The sequence below is a fragment of the Bombina bombina genome, chromosome 10, assembly GCF_027579735.1.
Source record: "Bombina bombina isolate aBomBom1 chromosome 10, aBomBom1.pri, whole genome shotgun sequence".
NCBI classification, from domain to species: Eukaryota; Metazoa; Chordata; class Amphibia; order Anura; family Bombinatoridae; genus Bombina; species Bombina bombina.
The window spans coordinates 28,747,653-28,760,410 of NC_069508.1; the positions used below are offsets into that span (position 1 = coordinate 28,747,653).

The 12,758-nt window shown below is 37.3% G+C and overlaps 1 pseudogene; it reads left to right on the forward strand.

Annotated features, from left to right (window-relative positions):
- The first annotated feature begins 1,159 nt into the window (after positions 1 to 1,159).
- Positions 1,160 to 12,758, forward strand: part of LOC128640678 (calcium-activated chloride channel regulator 1-like) — a 48,722-nt pseudogene continuing 37,123 nt past the window's right edge.

Below are 12,758 nucleotides of genomic sequence, written 5' to 3' on the forward strand. Positions count from 1 at the left end.
CATATGATACATAGACAGCAACAGCTTTGGTGATCACAATCTTTCCCATTTGGTGATCACAATCCTTCCATTTGTTGATCACAATCCCTCCAACCACAAATAAATAAACACAAATCAATAACAAAATGGACATATCAAGTTCAACACACAAATTATGTTAGCAAATTGTTAACATCCCAAAAAACAAACAATAACACACAATATACGATAAATTCTAGACAACCATAGTTACAAATTCCATATAGAGGAACCATAAGCAATTGCTCTTTATCAATGTGCAAGTTTTTTGCAACCATCCCATGTGAATGCAGAGTGTTAATGCATCATTCCTTGAAAGCACCCAGAACTATTATATCTTATGTCACTCAGCCCTCTTTGACAGGTTTGAAAATATTTTTTTCTGATGGATGGGTGCTGAGTAAGTCAACCCATACATAAGGCCCATCATTCTTTTTCACCCATAAATCATTACAGTTTTCAGCAAGCTAATACCTGCTGTACACACAGACCCTCACTACTTGTACGCATGCCCATGAAGTTTTTGGCTTCATCACAACCTCACCTGTCAACTTCAGTTATCACCTAAAAAATCACCTAAAAAATATTTTGCATGCATGTTGACCAACACCCTCCAATCACACCATCAACAACTTAAAAACACATGGTCCTATTCTCTTATATAGGATTCAACCATCCAAATTGATGTCTTTGGAATGGAACTGCCTGCTGCTGCCTAACAAATCCCTCCATTACTCCATCTCTACTAGGTGATGCAGCATATAGAATCAAGGGTCTGGCTACACAAACTATCACCCAGTCCAATGGAGACAGCCTATAATAAAGTCCACCAGGGGGGCTGCACCATGATTGAGTGCACCTTTGGGATTCTCAAATCACAGTTCAGGTGTTTTGATTAGTCCTGTGGAACTTTGCTCTATTCCTCCTAAAAGTTCAGCAAGATCATTTTGGTTACTGCTGTCTCCACAACCTGGCACAGCACAATAGCCTTGGTGAGAAAGTGCATCTGGACAGTTGCGATTTTTAATTGGACCCCTTGTTATAGATATGACATATGGGTAATGTTATATTTATTATTCCCATAACATCAATTACATAATAGAACACTGCAGATTTATGAAGCCAAATAATAACTAGTGCAATGTGTGAACTTATTCGTAACTATGTGCTTATTCTTGTACAAAAGGTATCACTGAATTCTGCAAGGTAAATATTGCTTGAATGTTTGAAATTATAAAATAATTGCACCAATGTAAAAATGTAAATCTTTATCACATTCATTTTAATTTTTTTGAGTATTTTGATGTTTTGAAACATTTACATGTACAAAATAGGTTATAGTTTCACTGTTTCTTCAAAATAATATATATGATGCTTATAACCATGAAATGTTCATAACCCCATATGTACATTAGTAGATGAGAAAAGAACAAACGTGTTTTCAAGAACAAAGTTTATTTTTTATTAAAATAAATGATTTGTTTAGATTTTTTTTAGACATCATTGTAATTACAATTATCAGATAAACAGGTTTATTAACGAATATCAGAAACTAACACCTAGATTACAAATTTTGCGCTATAGAGAAGTTGCGTAATTTCACCCTCCATAGCGATGCCATTACAAGTTTCATAAAAGCCGCCATGTGCGTGTGATATGGTTGCGATGAGCTCCATACCGCACAAAATACAAGCGCTGCTTTGACGTGCTCGTGCATGCTTTCCCCATAGACATCAATGGGGAGAGAGTGTTAGAAAAAAACTAACACCTGCGATTCCGGAATAAAAAGCTCTGTAACGCAACCCCATTGATGTCTATGGGGAAAAAAGTTATGTTTAAACCTAACACCCTAACATAAACCTCACGTCTAAACACCCCTATTTCTTTGTCCCCGACATCGTCCCCGATAACCCCTAATCTGCCACCCCCGACATCGCTGCCACCAAAATAAATGTATTAACCCCTAATCTGCAGCTCCTGATATTGCCGCCACTATAATAAAGTTATTAACCCCTATTCCCCCGCACCATAACATCGCCCACACTATAATAAAGCTATTATGCCCTATTCTGCCGTTCCCCAACATCGCTGCCACTAAATACAGTTATTAACCCCTAAATCTCTGGCCTCCCACATCACTGCCACTAAATAAACCTATTAACCCCTAAACTGACAGACCCCCACATCACAAAAAATGAAATTAAACTATTAACCCCTAAACCTAACAACCCCCTAACTTTAAATTAAAATTACAAGATCCCTATCTTAAAATAAATAAAAACTTACCTGGGAAATTGCTATAATACTAAAACTAAAATAACTACAAATTAAATAAACTAAATTACCCATTAAAAAAACAACACTACTAAAAAAAAATTAAGCTACAATTACAAAAAATAGGAGAATTCCTAAGAATAAAAAGAAAGTGATCAAATGATGTTGCATTCAGAAAGAGAGTCACAAAATTGGAAGTAAGGTTACAACAAAATAGATATAATAAAAGATTAATCCTAAAAGCCAAAAAAAGCGCTATTACAACCAAAAAAGTTGATCTATTCAAAACAAAAATAAATCAAACAGATAATAAGACCAGATTGGTATTAACGTACAATCATCAGCTAAATGATGTAATCACATGATCCCATATTCAGAGACCTAATCAGTGAGAAAGTAGAAATCAGCTACAGAAGAGCAAGAATTTGAAAGGAAATACTAAGGGCTAGATTTATTAAAGCCTCAGCTCGCCTGTGGCGGGGCGAAATTACTCGCAGGTATTCACCATTGCACACAAGCGCAATTTTGCGCTCGCGTGCAATCCCGCCCTCTTCATGCGCACAGCCAATCAAGCGCAGGCAGGAGCTGTCAATCTCCTCGGTCTGACTAGACTGAGGAGATTGAATTTCGCCACCTTAGAGGTGGCGAAGAGGATAGGGAAGCGGCGGTCTAGTGACCGCTGCTTGATAAATTACGGCGAGCAAGTTCTTGAGAGAACTTGCAGCCGTAGGGCTTTCATAAATCTAGCCCTAAGTCCCAGCCACAAAAAGACAAATAGATCCAAATTAGCAGAGAAGGGATCTTTTCCCTGTGACAATTTTTTCTTAATCATATTGTGGCAATATGATTAAGAAAAAAATCACTTCAGGACCAATTTGGCAAACACTATACTATCAACTCCTATATCAGTTGCAACACCACAGCAGTAATTTTTGTCCTCCATTGTTAATGTCCATTAATTTATATTGGAATGACATCAAGAAAATGACATACCAGAGTTTTAGAACACCTGTGAAATATCTGTAATGCTCACAAAGTTTTGACCAGACATAAGATTATGGGGCATATTTATCAATGTGCAAGCGGACATGATACAAAGTAGCGTATCATGTCAACCACACATCGATAAATGCCGACAGCTTTACGCTATCGCCATTTATCATTGCACCAGCATTTCTTGTGAACTGCTGGTGCAATGCTGCCCCCTGCAGATTTGCGACCTACCAGCCGCTACCAGGGGTTGTCAATCAACCCGATCATATTTGATCCGGTTGATTTCAGTCTGTGGCCTCAGAGCAGGTGGACAAGTTATGGATCAGCGGTCCTGAAGGCTCGACGGAAACAAGGGGCAGCAAGCACCATATGCCCTATAACTTCAGTAGCTTACCCTTTTCATAAATATCACCAATCAAAGACATCAGAGTTTAAGTGTTATGGAATACAAAATGTTTCATAAAGACAGAGAGGAATTGAGAAAGAGCAGAAACCAGGTGAATATATCTGATGGATACTGTATATACCAAAGGTTTAAATGATTAAACTAATTATTCTGTATTTTTATAACAATATCCTGCAACATCAGACCAGAGAGATATATGAGTTGCTAATTTTTCACAAAGACCAAATATAATACTTTGAGCAGCACAGAAAAATCACAGGATATAGCACATTATTTATTTAAAGGGACAGTGATATTTATAATGCCTTTTTGAATCTGTATAAATCAAAGGTAGTCAGTGACATCATAGAAGATTCACAATATAATCCAGTCATTTTAACTCTAAGTTTATTATTTTATGTTTTCCTATAAATTCACAAAACTATTTTTCCCCATCCACTTTTTCACTATATTTTCATTCACACACTCATTCACAACTTTATAACATTTATCACCTGCACCTATATTTAACTAATCCATCTCACAACACCTTGTAAACACATATACTTATTTAACTTATTTACCTAATTTATTTATCATAAGGTTAGAATGACAAATAATATAATATTCATCAAATCCACTCACCAGTACAATGTCACCATTATCACAGTCACATATTAGCTCTAATATTTCACTTTTTGGCATCAGAAAATTTCTGATATTTATTCACTTTTTTACTTTTTTATTTTCACTAGATTAATATTAGAGAATCAATTATAGTGTTACTAGGATTATCAGTATTTTATAAATATTACCATAAGATGCAAATAACATACAACATATGTATAAACTAGCACCTAGATTACGAGTTTTGCGTTAGGAGGGGAGCGGTGCTAACGAGCAGTTTATGCTCACCGCTCACTTACAGACAACGCTGGTATTACGGGTTTTTACAAACCCGGCGTTAGCGGCAAAAAAGTGAACATAGAGCAAAATTTAGCTCCACATCTCACCTCAATACCAGCGCTGTTTATGTTAGTGCTTGTGCACGATTTCCCCATAGGAACATCTGCAAAAAAGCAGCGTAAAGCTCTTAACGCAGCCCCATTGATTCCTATGGGGAAATAAAAGTTATGTCTACACCTAACACCCTAACATGAATCCTGAGTCTAAACACCCCTAATCTTACACATATTAACCCCTAATCTGCCGCCCCCGACATTGTCGCCACCTACATTATATTATTAACCCCTAATCTGCCGCTCCGGACACCGCCGCCACCTACATTATACTTATGAACCCTTAATCTTCCGCCCCCAACATCGCCGACACCTACATTTTATTTATTAACCCCTAATCTGCCGCCCCCAATGTCGCCGTGACCTACCTACATTTATTAACCCCTAATCTGCCGCCCCCAACGTCGCCGCCACTATAATAAAGTTATAAACCCCTAAACCTAAGTCTAACCCTAACCCTAACACCCCCTAACTTAAATATAATTTAAATACATCTAAATAAAATTACTATTATTACCTAAATAATTCATATTTAAAACTAAATACTTACCTATAAAATAAACCCTAAGGCCTAGATTTAGAGTTGGGCGGTAGCCGTGAAAACCAGCGTTAGAGGCTCCTAACGCTGGTTTTGGGCTACCGCCGGTATTTAGAGTCAGTCAGGAAAGGGTCTAACGCTCACTTTCCAGCCGCGACTTTTCCATACCGCAGATCTTCAGGGGCTTAGTGTTAGGTTTATTTAAGGGGGGTTTGGGTTGGATTAGGGGTATGTGGGTGGTGGGTTGTAATGTTGGGGGGGGGTATTGTATGTGTTTTTTTTTACAGGCAAAAGAGCTTAATTCTTTGGGGCATGCCCCGCAAAGGGCCCTGTTCAGGGCTGGTAAGGTAAAAGAGCTTTGAACTTTTGTAATTTAGAATAGGGTAGGGCATTTTTTTATTTGTTATTTTATTAGGGGGCTTAGAGTAGGTGTAATTAGTTTAAAATTGTTGTAATATTTTTCTGATGTTTGTAAATATTTTTTTATTTTTTGTATCTTAGTTCTTTTTTATTTTTTGTACTTTAGTTAGTTTATTTCATTGTATTTATTTGTAGATATTGTATTTAATTAATTTATTGATAGTGTAGTGTTAGGTTTAATTGTAGGTAATTGTAGGTATTTTATTTAATTAATTTATTGATAGTGTAGTGTTAGGTTTAATTGTAACTTAGGTTAGGATTTATTTTATAGGTAATTTTGTAATTATTTTAACTATTTTAGCTATTAAATAGTTCTTAACTATTTAATAGCTATTGTACCTGGTTAAAATAAATACAAAGTTACCTGTAAAATAAATATAAATCCTAAAATAGCTATAATATAATTATAATTTATATTGTAGCTATATTAGGGTTTATTTTACAGGTAAGTATTTAGCTTTAAATAGGAATAATTTATTTAATAAGAGTTAATTTATTTCGTTAGATCTAAATTATATTTAACTTAGGGGGGTGTTAGTGTTAGGGTTAGACTTAGCTTTAGGGGTTAATCCATTTATTACAGTAGCGGCGAGATTCGGTCGGCAGATTAGGGGTTAATAATTTAAGTTAGGTGTCGGTGATGTTAGGGAGGGCAGATTAGGGGTTAATACTATTTATTATAGTGTTATTGAGGCGGGAGTGAGGCGGATTAGGGGTTAATAACTTTATTATAGCAGCGGTGTGGTCCGCTCGGCAGATTAGGGGTTAATAAGTGTAGGCAGGTGGAGGCGACGTTGAGGGGGGCAGATTAGGGGTTAATAAATATAATATAGGGGTCGGCGGTGTTAGGGGCAGCAGATTAGGGGTACATAGCTATAATGTAGGTGGCGGTGGTGTACGGAGCGGCAGATTAGGGGTTAATAATAATATGCAGGGGTCAGCGATAGCGGGGGCGGCAGAATAGGGGTTAATAAGTTTAAGGTTAGGGGTGTTTAGACTCGGGGTACATGTTATAGTGTTAGGTGCAGACGTAGGAAGTGTTTCCCCATAGAAAACAATGGGGCTGCGTTAGGAGCTGAACGCTGCTTTTTTGCAAGTGTTAGGTTTTTTTCAGCTCAAATGGCCCCATTGTTTTCTATGGGGGAATCGTGCACGAGCACGTTTTTGAAGCTGGCCGCGTTCGTAAGCAACTCTGGTATCTAGAGTTGCAGTGACGTTAAATTATGCTCTACGCTCCCTTTTTGGAGCCTAACGCACTGAAAACCCAGCCATTCTGTGAACGCTAAATACCAGCGGTATTTAAAAGGTGCGTGGGAAAAAAAGCACGCGTAGCTAACGCACCCCTTTGGCTGCAGAACTCTAAATCTAGGCGTATGATAGCTACAATATAACTAATAGTTACATTGTATCTATCTTAGGGTTTATTTTTATTTTACAGGCAACTTTGTATTTATTTTAACTAGGTACAATAGTTATTAAATAGTTAGTTATTAACTATTTAATAACTACCTAGTTAAAATAAAGACAAATTTACCTGTAAAATAAAACCTAACCTAAGTTACAATTACACCTAACACTACACTATAATTAAATAAATTACCTAAATTAAATACAATTAATTACAATTAAATAAAATTATCTAAAGTACAAAAAAAACAGACATTAAATTACAGAAAATAAGAAACAAATTACAAGATTTTTAAACTAATTACACCTAATCTAATCCCCCAAACAAAATAAAAAAAGCCCTACACTAAATTACAAATAGCCCTTAAAAGGGCCTTTTGCTGGGCATTGCCCCAAAGTAATCAGCTCTTTTACCTGTAAAAAAAAAGTACAAATAACCCCCCCCAACATTAAAACCCACCACCCACACAACCAACCCTACTCTAAAACCCACCCAATCCCCCCTTAAAAAAAACTAACACTAAGCCCCTGAAGATCACCCTACCGTGAGATGTCTTCACCCAACCGGGCCGAAGTCCTCAACGAAGCCGGGAGAAGTCTTCATCCAACCGGGCAGAAGTGGTCCTCCAGACGGGCAGAAGTCTTCATCCAGACGGCATCTTCGATCTTCATCCATCCGTCACGGAGCGCGTCCATCTTCAAGACATCCGATGTGGAGCATCCTCTTCATCCGACGGCCGACGACTGAATGAAGGTTCCTTTAAATGACGTCATCCAAGATGGCGTCCCTTCAATTCCGATTGGCTGATAGAATTCTATCAGCCAATCGGAAATTAAGGTTAAAAAATCCTATTGGCTGATGCAATCAGCAAGTAGGATTGAACTGGCATTCTATTGGCTGATTGGAACAGCCAATAGAATGCCAGCTCAATCCTATTGGCTGATTGGATCAGCCAATAGGATTGAACTTCAATCCTATTGTGGTTGTGTGGGTGGTGGGTTTTACTGTTGGGGAGGTTGTTTGTATTTTTTTTACAGGTAAAAGAGCTGATTACTTTGGGGCAATGCCCGCAAAAGGCCCTTTTAAGGGCAATTGGTAGTTTAGTTTAGGCTAGGTTTTTTTTTTATTTTTGGGGGGCTTTTTATTTTAATAGGGCTCTTAGATTAGGTATAATTAGTTTAAATATAATTTAATTTAATTTATTTAATAGTATTTAATTTAGTTAATTTATTTAATTATAGTGTAGTGTTAGGTGTTATTGTAAATTAGGTTAGGTTTTATTTTACAGGTATTTTTGTATTTATTTTAACTAGGTAGTTATTAAATACTTAATAACTATTTAATAACTATTCTACCTAGTTAAAATAAATATAAACTTGCCTGTAAAATAAAAATAAACCTTAAACTAGATACAATGTAACTATTAGTTATATTGTAGCCATCTTAGGGTTTTTTTATAGGTAAGTATTTATTTTTAAATAGGAATTATTTACTTAATGATAGGAATATTTATTTAGATTTATTTTAATTATATTTAAGTTAGGGGGTGTTAGGGTTAGGGTTAGACTTAGATTTATGGGTTAATAAATTTAATATATTTAATATAGTGGCGGTGACATTGGGGTTGGCAGATTAGGGGTTAATAAATGTAGGTAGGTGGCGGCGATGTTAGGGACGGCAGATTAGGGGTTAATAATATTAAACTAGTGTTTGCGAGGCAGGAGTGTGGCGTTTTAGGGGTTAATATGTTTATTATAGTGGCAGCGATGTCGGGGGCGGCAGATTAGTGGTTAATAAGTGTAGGTAGGTTGCGGCGACATTGGGGGCGGCAGATTAGGGGTTAATAAATATAATGTAGGTGGCGGCGGTGTCCGGAGCGGCAGATTAGGGGTTAATAAATATAATGTAGGTGGCGGCGATGTCCTGAGCGGCAGATTAGGGGTTAATAATTTTATTTTAGTATTTGCGATGCGGGAGGGCCTCGGTTTAGGGGTTAATAGGTAGTTTATGGGTGTTTAGTGTACTTTTTAGCACTTTAGTTTTGAGTTTTATGTTACCGCGTTGTACATAAACTCATAACTACTGACTTTCAAATGCGGTTCGAATCTTGGCGGCAGAGGGTATACTGCTCACTTTTTGGCCTCCCAGGACAGACTCGTAATACCAGCGGTATGAAAGTCCCATAGAAAAAAGACTTCACAAAGTTTACGTTTGTCGTTTTGCGGTAAGGCTAAAAAAGTGTGCGGTGACCCTAAACCTTCAAGACTCATAATACCAGCAGTAGGAAAAAAGCAGCGTTAGCACACATTAACGCTGCTTTTTCAGTTACCGCAAAACTCGGAATCTAGGCCTTAGTGTTTGTTATTTTTTGTAATTTAGTGTTTTTTATTTTTTGTAACTTAGTGTTTATTTTTTTGTAATTTAGTAATTTTTAATTGTAGATTTAAATAATTTGAGTAGAGCTAGGTTTTTAAATATGTAATATAGTTAATTTAATTGGTAGTTTAATGTAATTTTAGTATAATAGGGTAGGTTAATTAATAGTTTTATACAGTTTAATTTAATTCTACAGGTAAGTTTAAATTTATTATAAGACAGGGATGTTGTAATTTTAATGTAAAGTTAGCGGGTTGTTAGGTTAAGAGGTTAATAACTTAATTTAGTTTATGGCGATGTGAGGGGCTGGTGGTTTAGGGGTTAATAGGTTTAGTAAGTGGTAGTGATATGGGAGGCCAAGGGTTTAGGGGTTAATACATTTATTTAGTTGCGGTGGGGTCCAGGAGCTTTTTGCCAGCTTTTTTAATAAATATGGAGATCTTATTCAGGTCTGCGGCCGCGATGTTAGGCGAGCGTATTGGTGCCGTTGAATGCAAGAAAGTTGACGGCTTGATAGATAGGCCTCTATGCCTGCTCACAGAGGTGACTGTGGTGTTTATTGCTTCTGAAGACCTAATTTGTGTCATACAAGCTACTGCTGGCCCTCTGAGAATCAGTGATGTTTAAATACCTGTGCATGGGCCTCTCAGGATATGTGCATATGCCACAGGAAAACAGTAGTAATAACTTTTATTAGTGTTATATATAATGTTTAATGTTGATGTATAATGTTTCTATTTCAAGCGGAAATACACCTATACACATTTTATTTTTGACCTTTCTATCCTTCTAAATACAGGTCTATTCATTTAAAATGCAGCTTTGATGTCTGTTCAATTACAAACCTTTAGTTATTAAGGAAATTAATTTTACAACTAACCTGCAATTCTCATGTACAGTCAATAGATTATGATCAGGAATATCTTGTAATTATATTTTTTTGCTATCATGCTATTCATTAATGTACTAGGAGAGTGTGACGGCTATTGAATGCATCGATACTTTGTTTTAAAATTGCCACTCCAACCAACACTTACCTTATTTGCAGGAGCCAATCAGATCTTATTACTGGAGTACACACATTTGGCTTCTGCCATTATGTTAACATAAATTCCATTGTTTTACAGTTTGTTATCTGATAATCTCAGTTGAGGCAAGTTACATATAGTGATGTCGCGAACAGTTCTGCCGCAAATAGTTCGCAGTGAACATAGCATGTTCGCGTTCGCAGCGGACGGCGAACATATGCGATGTTCGATCCGCCCCCTATTCGTCATCATTGAGTAAACTTTGACCCTGTAGCTCACAGTCACAAGACACATTCCAGCCAATCAACAGCAGACCCTCCCTCCCAGACCCTCCCACCTCCTGGACAGCATCCATTTTAGATTCATTCGGAGCCTGCATTCTTAGTGAGAGCGAGGAGGGACAGTGTAGCTGCTGCTGATTTAATAGGGAAATCGATAGCTAGGCTAGTGTATTCAGTGTCCACTACAGTCCTGAAGGACTCATCTGATCTCTGCTGTAAGGACAGCACCCCAAAAAGCCCTTTTTAGGGCTAGAACATCAGTCTGCTTTTTTTTTTTTCCCTGTGTAATCTAATTGCAGCCTGCCTGCCAGCTCAGGCTCACAGTGTATACTGTGCCCACTTGCCCAGTGCCACCACTCATATCTGGTGTAACAGTAGTGTACATTTAAAAAAAAAAAAAACCTTTTTTTAATTTGAAATAATAGCAGTAATTTTTCTTCACACGTGTGCGTTTCAGGTCCTGCCAGGGCGCAGTGTGACACCAGTGCAAGTCATATCTGCTAAAACAGTAGTGTACATTTTAAAAAAAAACAACCTTTTTTATTGTGAAATAATAGCAGTCAGTTTCCTTCACACGTGTGCGTTCCAGGTCCTGCCAGGGCACAGTGTCACACCAGTGCAAGTCATATCTGCTAAAACAGTAGTGTACATACATTTAAAAAAAAAAAACTTTTTTATTGTGAAATAATAGCAGTCAGTTTCCCTCGCACGTGTGCGCTCCAGGTCCTGCCAGGGCATAGTGTCACACCAGTGCAAGTCATATCTACTAAAACAGTAGTGTACATACATTTAAAAAAAACAAAAACTTTTTTATTGTGAAATAATAGCAGTCAGTTTCCCTCACACGTGTGCATTCCAGGTCCTGCCAGGGCACAGTGTCACACCAGTGCAAGTCATATCTGCTAAAACAGTAGTGTACATTTAAAAAAAAAAAACCCTTAGACTACCTGAACGATACAACATCATACCTGATGTTTTAAAGCACGTTATTCCAAACAATTTAGGAATGTTAGGTGATTTATGCCCTTTATGGATTAAAACCAGACTCTGCATCAACTATGTAATTTTCCATGGGAGTTTTGCCATGGATCCCCCTCCGGCATACCACATCCAGGTGTTAGTCCCCTTGAAACAACTTTTCCATCACTTTTGGTGCCAGAAAGAGTCCCTGTTGGTTTTAAAATTTGCCTGCCTATTGAAGTCTATGGCGGTTCGCCCGTTCGCGAACTTTTGCGGAGGTTCGCCGTTCGCGAACGCAACATTTTAGGTTCGCGACATCACTAGTTACATATACTGTATGTAGCAAGGTTAACCTTATGAAGCCTGATACGTGCTCTTTCAGTTTAGAAAACCCACCATTTTCAAACAAGGGGCAAAATAAATAAACAAAGGATATTTCAAAGTTGTTTTACCATGTATAATTATATTTAGCAATCTATAGGGGCTCACAGTTCATTTAAACATGTTGCCACACCTTCTGATATTCCTATACAGAAGTCCTTACATTCCTGCCATGGTAGCATTAGACCTGGCTGAGGTGTTGCTGTCATTATTGGGGAGAGGAGCCCACAACTAAACAGCATTTTGAAATTGTTGTGTCTTATAAGGCTCTGCAGCACCCCCTACAGGTTAGCAGCTGCAATATTATCTATTAAGTCAGCTGCACACTTCTTGCTTTTCAACTGCTTTGAATGAATAAAGCGAAACTGACTCTGATAGACATTCAGTAGTTCCTATTCATATTACATTTGGAATCAGAACAATTGTGTGCTTTATTTTTAGATGTTCTTTGAAGTTTAAAGGATTAAATGTAATTCAAGCGTGTTATGGAACTTCATGTAAATACAGAAACTGTCAACATGACCCTGACACAGGCAGCTATGAAGAGGGATGTATGTTTTTTCCGGAATTTTCCCAGACTGTCAAACGTTCCATTATGTATGCACAAGCACTGGATTCTGTAAGTGTTCTAATTCACGTGAGTTTTATCTGTGTCCTAAATACTGCATTTACATTTT